Source organism: Rattus rattus, chromosome 11 (genome assembly GCF_011064425.1).
Source record: "Rattus rattus isolate New Zealand chromosome 11, Rrattus_CSIRO_v1, whole genome shotgun sequence".
Classification (NCBI taxonomy): domain Eukaryota; kingdom Metazoa; phylum Chordata; class Mammalia; order Rodentia; family Muridae; genus Rattus; species Rattus rattus.
This window is the reverse complement of record NC_046164.1, coordinates 88,868,080-88,884,152: the sequence shown is the minus strand read 5'-3', so window position 1 is coordinate 88,884,152 and position 16,073 is coordinate 88,868,080. Positions and strand designations below refer to the sequence as shown.

General features: G+C 45.9%; 1 protein-coding gene across 2 annotated transcripts in view; it reads right to left on the bottom strand.

Moving 5' to 3' along the window:
- Sertad2 (SERTA domain containing 2) overlaps nucleotides 1-16,073 on the bottom strand; it is an 83,699-nt gene that overhangs the window by 4,567 nt on the left and 63,059 nt on the right. The window contains exon 1 of one of the 2 annotated variants that reach the window (XM_032916055.1): nucleotides 13,221-13,522. The exons of the other annotated variant lie outside the window; for it this stretch is intronic. The gene's annotated coding sequence lies outside the window, so the exon portion shown is untranslated. Of the gene's footprint in view, nucleotides 1-13,220; nucleotides 13,523-16,073 lie in introns of those variants that run through there. 2 annotated transcript variants of the gene reach the window in all.

The window sequence follows — 16,073 nt, the reverse complement described above, 5'->3', positions numbered from 1 at the left end:
TGAGCCATCTTGTTGGCCTAATAACATATTTCTTTTTTTTTTTCGGAGCTGGGGACCGAACCCAGGGCCTTGCGCTCGCTAGGCAAGCGCTCTACCGCTGAGCTAAATCCCCAACCCCAACATATTTCTTTAGAGATAATTGCTGCTTCCACAGGGTCACACCTAGGGGCTGGAGAGATGGCTCAGGGTTAAGAGCCCTTGCTACTGCTGAGACCCAGGTTTGGAAGCTAGCACTTCCTTGGTGACATCTACCTGGCGTCAGCAGAATCCCAACAGCTGCACCTCAGACTCCACACGAGCAGACCTAACCTCAGTCAGAACGCTCCATCTGGCTAGAGCTGCAGGCTCACCCTGGTGGTTTAGGAAACCTGTGGAGACATCTGTGATGCTCCCTTGAACAGGAGGGTGAAGTCCCTGTAAGGAAGTTCTGTGAATAGGACCAGGTTAACAAGCTAAATATTGAGTGTTTTTCAAGTGTATAAATCAGGACCTCTGGTGCAGTATATGTCAAAAACGGCTTACTTTCATTTTTTTGTTTTGTTTTGGAGCAAACAAAATTGGCTCCACGTACCCAATGAAATTGCAAAATGCACACAATCTAGGTAAATCATATAGAAAAATAAAAATGCAACAAAAACAAAGCAAAGAACACCAAAGGTAGCAGCTCTGCCATCCGCCTGCTCAGAGGACCTTCAGCTCCACAGAGACAGGGCTACACCTCTCACTCAGAGGGCTTTGTATAACCTCCTTAAGCAAGACAAAATGCGAAGACAAGGCATGCCTTCAAGAATCAACAGCAAACAGCCAGGCACGTGGCCCCTTCTGGTCGCTTTGAGCCTGGCTCAGGTCCGACTGGGTCAGGGTGGCCAGCTCCTAGGAAGCCTCTTTCTCCTCAGACACTCTGAAAAAAAAATAACAATGTTCTTTATGGGCTGTCAGAGAGGCACGTGACCTTTCCAAAGGCCTCAAAGGAGAGCAGACTGCAGAAGCAGTATCGGGAGCTCATTAAGGGATTCCTGGGAAGGTTACCCTACGCAGTGGAAGGGCTCCGGAGTTAGGGCCCTCTAAATAAGCACTGGATGCTAACTTGCTTCCTGGGCTACCTGGCCTTTGGTGCTCCCCTATACTCCTCCTCAGCGTTTGAACAACCAAATCTTCTATCCAGACAAAAACTCAAAGAGCTTCCCAGGGCCCAGGGCCCAGGGCTGGGCTGGAGTAACCCTACAAAGGGAAAACAGGTGGGTGGCTCCTTCCTTTCCTCTCCTGTCGCCCAAGCCTAAAAACCACCAACTGTTCTTCTACTGACCATCCACTGGCTCTTACTATAAGGTCTGAGATCAAATATGGCCTCTTCCAAACTGTTAGGAAAAAAACCCTGACATTCTGCACTCAAATTGAGGCCTGGGTTCAAACTCAAGTCTCACTCACGCTGGGTGCATGCCCAGACATGGAGCTATGATGCTCTCAGCCTGGTCAGTACTAACTGCAGCAAACTGAACTCTAAAAGAGAAGACCAAACACACACAAAACGACCCACGTGTGCCAGACAAGGCCTCCACTTTGCAGCTCCTCATTAGGAAAGGACCCTAACACCCCAAAGCTACATTCTGTCTGATCCCAGCACCAGGAAGGCAGAAGCAGATGGCTCTAGACCACCACCACCACCACCACCACCACCACCACCACCACCACCACCACAACAGTAACAACAACGGCAACAGAAACAGGACTATATTTTGTTGAGGCTGATGCCCAAGTAACAAGTGTCAGTACAAATTTCCTCGAAAGACCAAGGTCTAGACTCCAGAGGGTCAGGAAACTTTTACCTGCTGCCATGGTTCCACCATTCCTGGTCCTAAGTAAGTCACACCTCAGGAAATGTGAGAGGACTGCGGCTCGGCTTGGGTGATCAGCACTTGGCAGCCCCGTTTGCATGTCTGTCAACCTCCTACGGACTGCAAGGCCCTTAAAGGCACAAAGCTGTCTTGTTCACCTGACTACTCTTCGCTTAGGGACCTTCCCTGATACCAAAATGGTCCTCACTAAATGAACAGTAAGTGGAACAAATGAAGAGACACAGAGCTCATGCATGGATGTGGTCCTGACTGGAGGGCATGAGAGGGAGAGAGATGGAGACACCACCTTTGAGCCCTCATACTGACTGACTCTGCTCTCCCACTTAGGTGAGGACCAGCCTCGGCTGTGGGTTGTTCTAGCACAGATGCTGGGCTCTAGGATCTGTATTTCTGAGGTTTCCAGGGGATGCTGGACTGAGGATCTCAGAACTGTATTTCCTCTGGGCTTTGTCAGGCCAATTTACACTAAGCCTGAGCACACTGCTACTCACCATCTTGACAATGAAGGCCTCTTGTTTTTTTGTTTCTAAGTGTGGAGGGCAAAAAACCCTCAGTGAGTAGCACTTTATGATGGCAGCTGACATGTGATCCTCTATCTCCTGCTCTAAGAGATGGCTTCTCTATGCTGTCCAGGTTGGTCTTGAAAACTTGGCCTTGAGGATTCTACCACCTCCACTGTGAAAAGTAGCTCGAAGTACAAGTCAGCACCATCTGACCTTGCCGGTCGACTCCTACCTAGTAGCCACGGTGCACACACAGTCTAAGACAGCTCAGGCTTAGCTTGAGAGACAAGGCTCAGCGTCCGGTCACAGGAGCTGTGTGGTCTCAGGTTGAATCTTGTAACCCTTAGTGACTAGCTGGAATGTCTCATGCCCGGGGTCTGAAGATTATTATAAGTTGGACCCGTGCACAACTTAAACAATGTCTTTATTTATAAGGCATTTAGAGTCCCCTCCCCACGTAGTGAGAATTTAAAAGTTACCTATAATTCTTTTCCAGCTATTCAAAAAACAATATCTTCCTTTCAATTTTTTTAAATCACTGTACTTTAGTGTTATATGGACAGTCAAAATTAAACACCAATAATCTTCTTGAGACAAATAGAAAAATCTTCTTTTACAAGCAACCATTTCTGTTATCCTACCACCATCACCAAAAACCACTGCTTTTACTGCAGGCTTAGCACAGCCCAGGATGGACTGCAGGATGGGAGCCTTTTCCTGCCCATGAAGACTGCAGACTCTGTGCCCCTCAAAAAGAGCTGTCAAGTCCATTTTAACCCAGTTCATCCCAAACAATGGTCATTATACCTGACAGAAGAAACACACAAAGTTCCTTTACTTCTTACTCAGACAGGGTCAAAATTGACAACTGAGTACCAATTTCAAGGAAAGGAAACAATATCTTGTACAGGTGTCTTCTTTGGACAAGAGATAACAAATCTCATATCCATTTAATTTTAATTTTTGCATATGAGTGTTTTGCCTGTATGTAGTTTGTGAACCACTTGCTCATCTGGTACCCAAAGAAACTAAAACAGGTGTCAGAGCTCCTGGAATCGGAGTTAACAGCTCTGAGCTGCCATGTGGATGCTAAGAACCAAACCAGGGCCCCTTGGAAGAAAACTAGAGCTTTTAGTCCCAGAACCATCTCTCCAGCCCCAACACCAGATTTTTCAAAAGTCAGTGCCAAACCGATCTATGAGGGTAATGCTGATCCCGCCATTGCCTCTACACCAATTTACTACTTTTTATTATTTTTATGGATATTTTGCCTGTGCAAAATGTATGTCTGTGTACCATGTGCTGCCAGGTGCCCAGGGACACCCAGAAGAGGACTTCAGATCTCTTGGAACTAGAATTGTGTGTGGATGGTTGTAAGCCAGTATGTGGGTGCTGGGAACTGAACCCAGGTCCTTTGGGAGAGTAGCCAACGTTAACCTCTGAGTCATCTCTCCACCCACCCCACTCCAATTTACTACTTTTGAAGAAAAAAGGAGCCAAGAGGGAAGAGAAGGCTCCCAAGAGAACATCAGAGATTTCTCATGTGCATCTGGGGCTGCCAGAGCCCTAGGCTCTTGACTTGGAACAGATTCCCTCGACTGAGTGGCAGGGGAAAGCATGTTCCTAACTAAATCAACTGTGTGGTAGAATTTAGCGTCAGAGACAGACAGGGAGTGGCAGTAAAGGCCCAATAAGGGAAAATTCCTTCTGGCAAGTGAGTATAGCCTCCAGCTGAATAGAGATCTATTATCCCAGCCGTGCCTAGCCAATCTCCCAGTCCAGGGACCACCTCTAGGAAGGTCAGCTCACACTTTTAATCCTAGCACTGGGCAGGCAGATCTCTTTGAGTTCAAGGCCAGCCTGGGCTACATAGGGAGTTCCTAACTGGTCACCTACATGGTGAGATCTTGTCTCAAACAAATAGCCAAAGAGATGGTGGAAGAATATTTTTCTTTTAATGATGATACTGTATTCTTCTTTGTCACCCCTCCCCCAGCCTAGTCCATCTTGGCCACCATGAGGTCACTGGGTCTGCCGCCATTTCTGAGACCCAAGTCACAAAGGCTTTCTTCCTCTTTTGTCTCTCAGACTCTGGTCAGAACCTAAGGATGCTCTTGTCTGATACTCTGGGCTTCCTCATTCTTTCTAAAGCCTTCCTCCCTGCCTCATGGCTCCTTGCTCTCGGTGTGTCTCTCCTTTCCCTCCTGTGGGTAGCTGCCAACATTTACAGCTTCTCCACCCAGGGGGGTTTCTTTTAAACTCTAGTAAGTGTCCCCAAGCTTTGCTGAACTCTTTCTCACATTCTTCTATTAATGAGACTGAGACCCCCTTCCTAGGAGCACCCCCAGGTCCACTTTATCAGTAGTGGCTAAAATGGGGCTAGAAACTGTGCAGAGACAATTTCTGAAATGGAATTTCCTCAAATCCTTATCTTTGCTCACCTTTGGTATCCTGCCTTTGAGGTGAGCTTTTGTTCTCCTAGAGCCTGGTCTCCCCTGCAGCACGGCAGCGAGGACAAACCCCATCCTGCGTCAATGGGAAACCGTACTGGCTTAGACAGCTTTCCACACTTGCACGCACGCAGGCATGCACGCTCACCCATTGGAACACACCACACTGGGAAACCTGCTCATAGCTAAGCTCTTAACACCCAGCTTCCCCTCGAGGCTCACAAAGAGCTAGAGCAGAAAGAGCCAGGGAAGTAGTGGTCAGGGACACTGGCACAATCATAAGAGAAGCCACAAGAAACAGCAGCCTCCAGGCCCTGGGCTGCAGCCAGGCAGGAGGGTACATGATGAGGGGGGAAATGACATCAGACAATCTTCAGACGCCAGTGACTGCCCCTGGCCCAGGGGAACAACAGTCCAACAGGGCAAGAAGCTCTACCACTTACAGACAGGGAAAGACAACTGCACTCTTACTCCTTTCCACCTATGCTAGTGACAAACTGTGATGCCGTTGGGATCCACAAGATCTTATTTTTAAACTAAAGCCTACCCAGGGTTTCAGAGGTCTCTGCAGTAACATCCATGCTAATTGGTAAGTAAGACAAAGCCTCCCTAACAAATCAGCACAGTAATTATAAAGCCACTCGCTAGATCAGGCAGTCCCTGTGCTCGCTCAGGCTGCTGTAACCCGACACCCACCCGCGGCTCCACTCAGCCAGGCCCGCAGTCCCGCAGGCCAGCCCTGCCCACCCAGCCAGCACAAACTCCCAGCCCTCCAGAGGGCCACCATAGGCTGGGATACAAGTTGAAGTGGCCAGGACGCCAGCCGCCGTGCACATTTACACAACTTTACCATGTGGGGTTGTTTCTAATGTCTACATTTTAACACACTTTATCCTTCTCTTAGGATTTACTATCAGCTAAGCTGGATACGATTTCTAATGCTGGTTTATCAAATATAATCGGTTCACATGAGAACAAATGGAATTGTAACAGGTGACAATCAATTACACTGAGTAAACCAGAGTCAAATTCTAGAAATGAATATTTCTTTAGAATAAAGAAGAGAGATAGGGAAGAATAAAGTATGTCTTGATAGTAAAAATCTGGAAAACAAAAACAGCTTTTAAAACAAGTCAGCAGTGTTTCTAATACCCCAACTCGTTGGTTTTCTGTCCCCTGGAAATCTTAGGTTGCAATGCCAACCCTAATGAATTGGGGATAGCAGTCTTCTTCTAAGGATGATGATGGACCGGTTAACAAGTCCTCGATTTCACCCCAGGATTCTGGCCCAAGGTGAGGTCTGAACTTACAGTTTCACAGATACAACATGATCTGAGGCCTCAGTCTGGCTAGAAAATACTCGGAAACAACACCAGCATGGCAATGTAGACGGAACAGTCAACAGAATGGTGGCTCCTCTAAAGCTCAGTGACGAGCACAGGGCACTGCACTGCACTTTGACTTCTGAGTCTGTCTGGAATTTTCCATAAGAGTTAAACAACACATCCCCATATATTAAAAAAAAAATCAAATAAGAACAGCAAATTTCTTTTTTTTTTGCCCCACTTTCACACAGCAAATTTCTCACATGAGAATTACACTAACCCTATAAGCATATTTGTACACATGAGTGTTTTATGTAAACAAGCATGCCCAATGCAAATTGAAATCCTATAAACGCTGAAAGACTGCACCACATCTACCACAAGGGGGTGCCACAGAGCAGCAAGGCATCTTCCAACTCCAAGTCAGTTCCTACCTACAGAGTTCTCAAAGCATTTACATTTCCAAATTCCATCTCCCACTCAGGGATTCACACGGCAATGCTGAATGCTAGAAGCCTTCCCAAATCCAAACTAAACTATGCTATGTTATGGTACAACCTTTCATTGCTTGTATATATGTAACATCAGTGCTCACAAACCACAGTTAGGATCCCTGGAGGATTACTGGAGTACACACACACACACACACACACACACACACACACACACACACACACACGATCAACCAGGAATCCAAGTCACAAAATGTGGACTCAGAGGTGCCAACAGTTCAGATCTCCAGTGGGGTTCTGAGGCCGACTTCCAAGCACACATCCAGCCTTCCACATTTACAAGGAAGACTTTTCCCATAACCCTACTGCATCTTCACAACAGTAGACTACTCCCACACTGAACAATGCTTCAGGTACTTATGTAGAACATCCCTCATCAGGAACACAGAGCAGAAGCCATCTAACTGGAAAATGTAATGCAGTTTCCACCTCGGGATATCCTGAAGCAAGTTACTGTCAAACAGCAGGGATTCTCCCTAGTCAGATTACTAGCTCAGGTTATGTGATGTCTGTTCAGTAATGATGCTTCTACCAGATGAACTAGTTGTCTTCCCTCCATTTGCAAACCAGTAATTGGAAACATACATATTGTAACTTTGCATTAGGAAGCTGCTTTGTAATCATTTGGTGTCCATGGTAGGTCTTCAGCACCCTGAGTCTAAGGTCTCATTAGCACTAAGGAATCTTCAACTTTGACTTTTCCCCAGGGGACCGCCTGCCAGGGAAGCTCATCTAACTTTGCACCTCCCATTCCCCCGCAAAATGAAAATATTTTTTTCTCCTGTATTTATAATTGCTTAGATGGGATTCTAGTTTCAATCCTCTTGTAGCATCTTTTCCCCAAAGATGCCTTGTTTTTCCCTCGAATAAGTGATCCTTAATAAACAATGTCAAGGGAAAATAAAAGACTTGAGTAGAAACCAAACGATATGTCAAAAAGCATGTGAGAGTTTTTATTTTTATTTACTTATTTTTTTGGTGACCAGGTATATAAAACAGTCACACCAACACAGTAACTTTAAGGCCAATTCAGTGAAAAATAAAACTCCATTTTAGTTAAAACTAAAGGTTGCTTTCCATGTTAGCTAATTAGTTTATCACTAAATAAAACTGAAAAATAGAATATAAGGATGAAACTTTAAGAGATATTTTTATGGGAATATTTTTTAAGAATTAAAACATTAAATTGGGAGAATAGATGGTGAATCTGAGGCCCGTGTAAGTAACCTACATATTTAGAATATTTATTGTAATTGCCTTTACAAGTTAGGTAGACAGGGGATAGAGAAATGGCTCTATGGTTAACACCACTGGTTGCTGTCTTCCAAAGGACCTGGGTTTGACTCCCAGCACCCACATAGTGGCTCACAACAATCTGTGACTCCAGTTCCAAGTGATCTAACATCATCTTCTGGCCTCCTTGGGTACTAGGTACATAGGTGGTATGCACGAACAGAGGCAAAACACTCATACACATAAAATAACAAAATCACTTAAAAATAAAAGAATTAGGCTGGTAATGTTTTACACAGACAATTTAAATTTTGTATCAGATACCTGAATAGTTCACTCAATAGAAAAAGTAATGAACTCAGCTGGGTGGTGATGGTACACACCTTTAATCCCAACACTCTGGAGGCATAGGCAGGAGGATCTCTGTGAGTTCGAGGCCAGCCTGGTCTACAAAAGGAAACAGCCAGGATTGTTCAACACAGAGAGACCCTGTCTTAAAAAAAAAAACAAGGGGGTGGGGGAAGAAAATATAAACTAAAGAGTAGTGAATATTTTGTAAATACAGTAGCCATTTTTCTAGGCTGTTTTGAGATTTTAATTTTCCCCCAAGGACCTTGGATATTCATAACTTACTGAATTTTAAGCAAAGCCATTTAGCTAAATACAATAAAAATAGAGTGCCATAAAAGTGTAGTAATATTTATCTCTAAAGAAAGCACTTAGTAGGTCTACTTTCACTTGGAGGGACCCTTGAGGAGAGCTCTCCTCAGTCCATCTAGCGCCTGCCTCCCTAACCTATTTGTCCCACCTGTCTCTGAGCACTTGACAAAAAACAGAGGGGAAATCTCACTTTGGATTTGTAAATCAACTACTGTCACAGCTAAGAATCACTCCCAGGTGAAATACACTTCATTTTACATTTCTGGTCACAGTAAAATAATTTTTAAGTCAATATTTCAAAAATTGTTTTGTGCTTACCTGGCTTATGCAAGTCCCAGGTTCTTCCCCAGCATCACAAAAATCACGTAATTGTTTGTCCCGGCTTAGCAGTAGAGCACTTTGCTAACATGCTCAGCACTGGGGAAAAGCACCACTTCAAAAAAGCTTATCAGACGTCTCACCAGAAGAGTAAACAAATCTGCTGAAGCCGGAGCACCCAAGTTTTGCTAGATAGGTTTCTAGGAAAGCACAGACCCAAAGACAAAGGCATGTGTAAGCACAAGATGCGAACATGTCCCCTTCAGAGAGGAAGAGGAATCTGAAAGTCGAGGGTCAGACAGTACTGCCTGAACACCTCATTCGTGCGGCTACAACTGTATGCAAAAACCTGCTCTGGTACAGAGATGACCTTGGGACTTTCGGATTCTCAGAGTCTATCTTGGGCAATGCTTCTCGACACAGGGTGGGGTGCTCCAGGAGTCTACGCCAAGCTCAGGAGCTGCTGCATGGGCTGGGGTGATAAGCACTTAGGAGAGGAGAGCAAAGGGCTAGAAGTTCCATCTGCAGTGAGGGACTCTCGTGTGGCCACCGGGTTTACAGAGCCTACTGTAATCACAGGACCTTGAGTCCTAGAGTCAGAACCCCTTCCCTTCACTGTTCTAAGTAAAACTCCTTAGAAGAAAAAAGAAGTGTGGTCTAGTGGCTCCTTCTTAGTCGGTTAATGGAGGGTTTTAAAGGTAAAGAAAAGCTTAGATTAATTAGGAAGCCTGCAAAGCTTCAGTTTTTTGCAAAGAGACAAGAGTAGCATTGCAGATGTGGTTGAGTTTAAGAACTTAAGTTTGCTGCTACTTAGAGTTACTGGGGAAACAAAGCTGCCTTTGGGCACCTTAAACTAGTCAGACTGGCTATAGCAGTTGCACAGCCTGCTGCTGCTCTGTCCGTGCTCTCCCTCAGCCCCCACCCCCACCTACCCACAGTTCAGTCCACTCTGAGGCGCCAGCTCCACAAGACTGCCTTGGTGTGAGAGGCCAGGCAACTCCATTCCGAACTGAAAACTGCACTGGGGGCAAATGCAGCTTAGGTGACTTACAGTTCTACAACAGATCTATAAAGCCATTGTGCTTCCTCGAATTATAGTAAGTATTTTCAGTTGAGTTCAGACGGACAGAGGATTGCCCTATCAGAAATCATGTATTTTAAAAGATAATATGCTGCATTTATCTTGAAATGTAATTTATACATTTTCCAAAAAAAATTTTTAGACAACCAAACATGTTTTTGTCTCATGATCTTTGGGGGTGGGGGAGCACCAACAACAAAGAGTCTATTTACTACCAGAATAGGAATGCCGTCTTCTTAGGCTGACATATGCCATTCACAGAGTCATACAAAGAATGAACTGCTAGGCAGTGCTAATGGAGAAAGACACAGCCCCACACAATGAGTGATGGACGCTCCGGGGGACTGCTCTGTTCATAAGGGTTTCCCAGTAGTTGTACAGGACAGAAGTTTGCCTTTAATACTACCTACACTGGCTATTTAAGACAACTTTTTTTTTCTTTAAAAAAAAAAAAAATCCAACTTTGGTCAGTTGTTTTTTTCTAAAACATTAAAATCAAATTAAATAATCAGACACTTTTAAAAGAGAAGTTACAGCCTATAAGTTCCTACAAAATGTTTAATGAGTACTTATTAGTGGCAGTAGAACATGCTCTACTTGTGCACATCCACTCGGCCACAGCACTTGTAAACTTTCATGTGTTTCTAGTCAGAAAGGGGCCTGAGAGATAGCTCAGGCAGAGACAGTGCTTGCTACTCAGGCTTGGAGAGCAGAGTTAAATCCCCAGAACCCATGGAAAAGCTGGAGGAAGGCGGAGCCCACAAAGCTGTCCTCGGATGCCACATAACCTCCCCCCCAACACACAAACAAATACAAACTTTAAAAAAAGATCTAAATGTGAAAGCCCGCACCCCTCTCCATACCAAGCATTTCACTTAAACTGAAGCTTGGCCTCTGGTATCTTTAGCATAGGTTTGACCTTTGGACTCGACAATCAGAAACACACACACACACACACACACACACACACACACACACACACGCACTTCGACTAGAGCTTTCACTTGACATAATATGCAAAGACAATACATGAAAACACCCACAATTGCCAAGTCTAGGGAAGTTCTCAGTATACTAAATTTTAAAGCTCACTCTTCTGAATACAAGGCCTATCTATTTTTCGTAAATAACTTTGGCTAAGAGGTCTTCATTTTGAAAACATGAATGAAATTAAAACTCATATTGGTCTACAGAGTGAGCTACAGGACCTACCCAGAGAAACCCCATCTCAGAAATCCAAACAAACCCTCATACTTTTACTATTGCTCTTTACTAAGAAACCACGACAAAAGAAACCTGTAACAATGCTGTGGCTTTTACCTTTCTTAGTTTCTAGAGTGTAACATATTTTGAGTAAGGGCACTACTGAACCAGGTAACTTTTACTTTACCATGAGAGTACTGTTTAAAATGCTCCCCCACCCCCAGGCCCTATAAGGACCAGCCATCACAGGTAAATTTAAGTGACTTAAAAACAGAAAAAAACTATGCTTGTTTTTTATGTCCATTGTTAATAGTTTAGTTGTAGTAACTAGGTAAATTTATATTTCTGTTCCTTAATTAAATTTAAAAAGCTGTTAAGTAGGATAACTCAGCAGTGGGAGCAGAATGAGTTTCTAAATCTGAGTCAAACTCTTCTCAGTTCTTTTATCAGAAGCTGATCTGAGCAGCTGTTACCTACCAGTCTGTGACACTTGCCTGACAATAAAACTACTCCTAGGACACCTCCTGCCACACAGTGGGTTGTTATAAAATGAGTCCCCTCCCTACCTGTTGAAATAAAGTAAGGAACAGACTTGGGGGCTTGGGAGGAGGGAGCTACCAAGTCTATGGACACATACATAACAGTTGAATATATTTTAATTAGGAGAGGAAAGACATTATTTTAAAGCACACTAACATGAACATAATCACTGGATGGCCCTGAATTCACTGTGTAGATCAAGCTAGTCTTGAACTCCTACATAAGTGTATGCCACCACAACCCAGGCCAGCCCTGTGTACTATTTAATAAAGAATTTTTTAATAAAAATATCAGGATAGTAAGGATCCACAACTATCCGTGTTCATGTCTGAGTTGGGCTCTAGTGTCTTCACCCTCTAATCAGGACACAGAGATATTAAAGGGCTGGGGTGAAGTAGCCACTAGATGAGGTGAATAACTAACCCAGCAGCAGAACCCAAGGCTCTCCGGCGTGGAGCCTAACCGGGGTTAAGTGGAGCCCTGGCCCAACTTGCTCCTGTCAGTAACAAAAATTACAAAAAGTAACTGAACAGTTAGGGCCTGGGCCATCCTACTGGTGAGTACAACCTCCAGGCCCTTTCCCACAGGTTCTGAACACTTCTTAACAAATACTAGGAAATCAAAAGCATGTTTCAAGAACAATGCTTGAAAACACCGACTGTCTCCGAAAGCCAGCTAGGGTTTGACCGATTCTGCTCAAGTAAAAACTGCTGTTTCTGAGTCTGTCCCTGCTGACTGCCCTTCTCCATTCAGTGCCTGCAAAACCGACTTTCTATTCCTGAAACTACCTAGATGCGAGCAAAAAGTTATTCTAAAACAGTCTCATCGCTCTGCAAAACTTAGCATTCAATTTTCAACTCTATTGACTGCTACTATGTCTGCTAAAGCAAAAGAAAACTTATGGTAAAGAAAATATGAACAATTCGGTACTTTCTCTCGACGCAATGTTCCTCTGAAGGGTGCCCAGTGTCAATGGTACAAAGTCTACGCGTCGGGACAGCTGGCTCCCCTCAGCGCCGCGCCCCCCCCCCTTGCCCCGTCATAGGCGGTTACCACCAAGATGACTTGTAGATTTCTAATTTAAAAACCAGGAAGGCGTTAAGTTTAATATACATTTGGGTCCAAAATCAAGTCACTTGGGTATGGAAGAAAAGAGGGTGAAGAGAGCTGTTTTAACGCAAAACCGCCGGGAAACTCTAGAAACACAATATAGCAAGTTGGATGCAAACCCAGACACGGAACTCAAAAGTGAAGCAGCCTCCCTGCCAGCAAACCCGAATCTTTAAAAAAAAAAAAAAGTCTCGCACGTTCTCAGCACCACAACCACCACAGCGAGCACACACACGCCAGCCGTGACGGCAACAGCTCCCGCCCTGGGTCGTGACAGCCGGGGTCTTCAGGCGGCGGGTGGGAGCTCCCCAACCTGCCCGGCCCGGCCCGGCCTCCGCTGCCTTGGGCTCCCGCCTGGCCCACCCCAGCACCGCCCCCCGCCCGCCCGAGCCCAACCCCGGGGAGCCTCCAGCTCGGCCGGGAACTCACCACAGGCAGGTCCGCCCGGAGCTAACACATCGGAGGGGTTTCCGCCCACCCCTCAAGCTATGCCCGCTCCATGCGGGGCACCCCGCCGCGGGGCCGACGGTAGCAGGGAACTCGGCGAGGCCGGAGCTATGACTCCGGCGTCCTCTGCCTGCGCGTCGGGAACATTATACAATGGTGGAGGAGGCTGCGGGCAGCCGGGAGGAAGCAGGAGGCGGGCGGAGGGGACGCCCGGGCCGAGAGAGGTACGGCTTGTGCTTCAGCACTCGCCGAGCGGGAGTGACGTCCGCCTGCGAGCCTCGGGCGAGCTCCGGCCAGGCCCCGAAGGCCCCACCCCTTGCTTGGCCGGGCCCCGCCCTGCCGGCCCCGCCCCTGCAGTATAGGCCCCACCCTGTTCCCCCTCCTACATCTAACCTCAGGCCCCGCCCCACCCCCTTCCTCAGGTCCTGCTCCCCACAGGCCCCGCCCCTAGCCGGTCGGGACCCGCCTCAGCTTCGCAGGCCCCGCCCCGGACCCGCCCAGGTGCCATAAATGCAGATTCCCGCAGGGTGAACGCTCAGGAAGCGGCCGGCAGACACCAAGCTTCAGCAATCGGCTCTGTAGACTAAAGGAAAAATAGGAGAAGTAGAAATGGGGGCGCCCGAGCCGGACGGCTACTACTAACACTACTAACCCTCACACACTGAAAAACAGGCAGATGACAGAGCGGGTGATGACAAAGGCGGCAGCGCGGGTACTGTCCACAGAGGAGCACGACCACAAATATGACAGGCATCCGAACTATTTGGCCACTTGGGCCGGTTGGCGGGAGGGTAGGGTCCACCAATGGCCCTCGGAGATATCGGAATGGGGGGAGGGGTCAAGGGCTCCATCTGCAGCTGACGACAGAAGGGAAGTTCGACAGTTGAAATGGGTCACCAAATAGTACCTTTGGAGGCGGACAGACCAGAGTTGGAGACCAAGTAGCCAACTAGAGGGAGATGGAGAACACAGAGAGCCAGAGGCGTGGTCCTCTGCCACAAGTTTCAAGCTGATAGCCTTATCTTTCCCCTTAAAACAACAACAACAACAACAACAACAACAAAACCCTAGTGTTTTTAACTACTCAAACCCAGCAGGGGCTTTATACCGTCCTTAGTATTAGCACGAAAGCGTGTATCTAAGTGGTTTGAATTTAAGAGCACTAAGAGGCCAGGGACAGCTCAAGTGGAACATTTATGATTACTTTTAAAATGACATGTACATTCTACATAAAGATATTACAAAAGATATTCAGGTACCTTAAATTTTTGGCTGCCACTCCAATCAATAATTTCTCTTCAGACTACTTTGCTGTTTAATGGTCCACTACACTAGTTGTATTTAAGGATGATAAAGCTTTAAGACCAACATAAGGGCTTAAACATCAAGACAAATTTAGTCCAACTTAAACTGTTCTGTAATGATTTGTTGTCAATCGAGCTGATGATCTTATCAAAATTAAACGTGAACCAGCAGCAGTTGTGGGACCTCTCTACACTAGGTAGGCAAAGACAAGCAGATCTCAGTTCAAGGCCAGCCTGGTCTACATACACAGTTGTAGGCCAGTCAGGACTAAACAGTGAGAATGTGTCTCTAATTATAACAACTATTATTATAATGTGTGCTAACCGGTAAGGAGACAATGTCTGGTTTTACCAATTAGGGAAGTAAAAAGGGTTTTTGGTTGCTGTTTTTAGTGAATCCTTGATATTATCAAAATCTCATACAGATATTTCATGAGGTATAACCAATATTAGCTGATTGTTTATCTCTTTGGCATGTCATTATAATAGCATTTAAAACAGCATCACATAAAGTATGCTCATGGCCCTATGAGGTCTTGCTCAGTGGCATAACCTTTCAAACATTTTGCTGGAGAGCCAAGGTATTTTTCATTTCTAGAGTTCTGCGTTTGGAGACAACACCAACTCCTCACGGCTCCCTAACCACCCACTCACTTAGACTGAGTGCTCACTTTGAGAAACTGCCATTGAAATAGAAGCTGCACTAATCTTCCTGTGGGGTCTTTGTGGGAGGCCAGAGGTATCTAGTTCTGTTGAATTTAATATGAATTAAACTGTTATTCATGAGTTGAAGTTAGCAAAAAGATGGGGAATTTAATGACACTTGGCTATTTCTTAACAGATGGCTTCCTAAATACAGTGTTCCTGCACAAAAGAAAAGCCAATATGAAAGGGACATCTCAGTGTGTCCACAGAACGAACACTTGCTGTCTCAAGTCTGAGTTCGGAGGAAAGGAGCCCAAGGTTACCTCCGGGTGAGACATCACAGAGTTTTGTGTTTGAAGGCTTGATAGCTTATCAGTGCACGCGTTACAATTTCACCAACGTCTAGAATCTGGTGTATCCGCCCAATCAGTCAGTGTGAAGTGGTAGCTTCGACAGCTGCCAGTGCCGTCCAACGTCAGGTACTTGTCTTCCCGCTCCGTCTCCTCAGGCTGGACTCTATGTAGGTCGGCACAGCAATCCAGCTAGTTCCGCCTAATCTGAGACATTCGAAGATGAAGGAAGAGCTCCCTGAACTTCTGTGAACCATGTGCATGCCTTGGCTCAATGGCGCTCAGAAAAGGGTGCTGGGTCCTCTGGAACTGGAGTTACAGAAACCTGAGCGAGCGGCTGTGGTGGTGGGAACCAATCTGGGGTCCTCTACAAGAGTAGCCTGCACTCTAACTGCTGCACCGTCTTTTCAGGACACTTTCCCTGAACTTCTGACGTATGCTCAGTGACCAAGAAGGGTGTTTTGACTTTGAGACTGGCTCTCTCTACATAGCTCCATCTGTCCTGAAACTATGTAGACCAGGTTGGCCTCAAACTC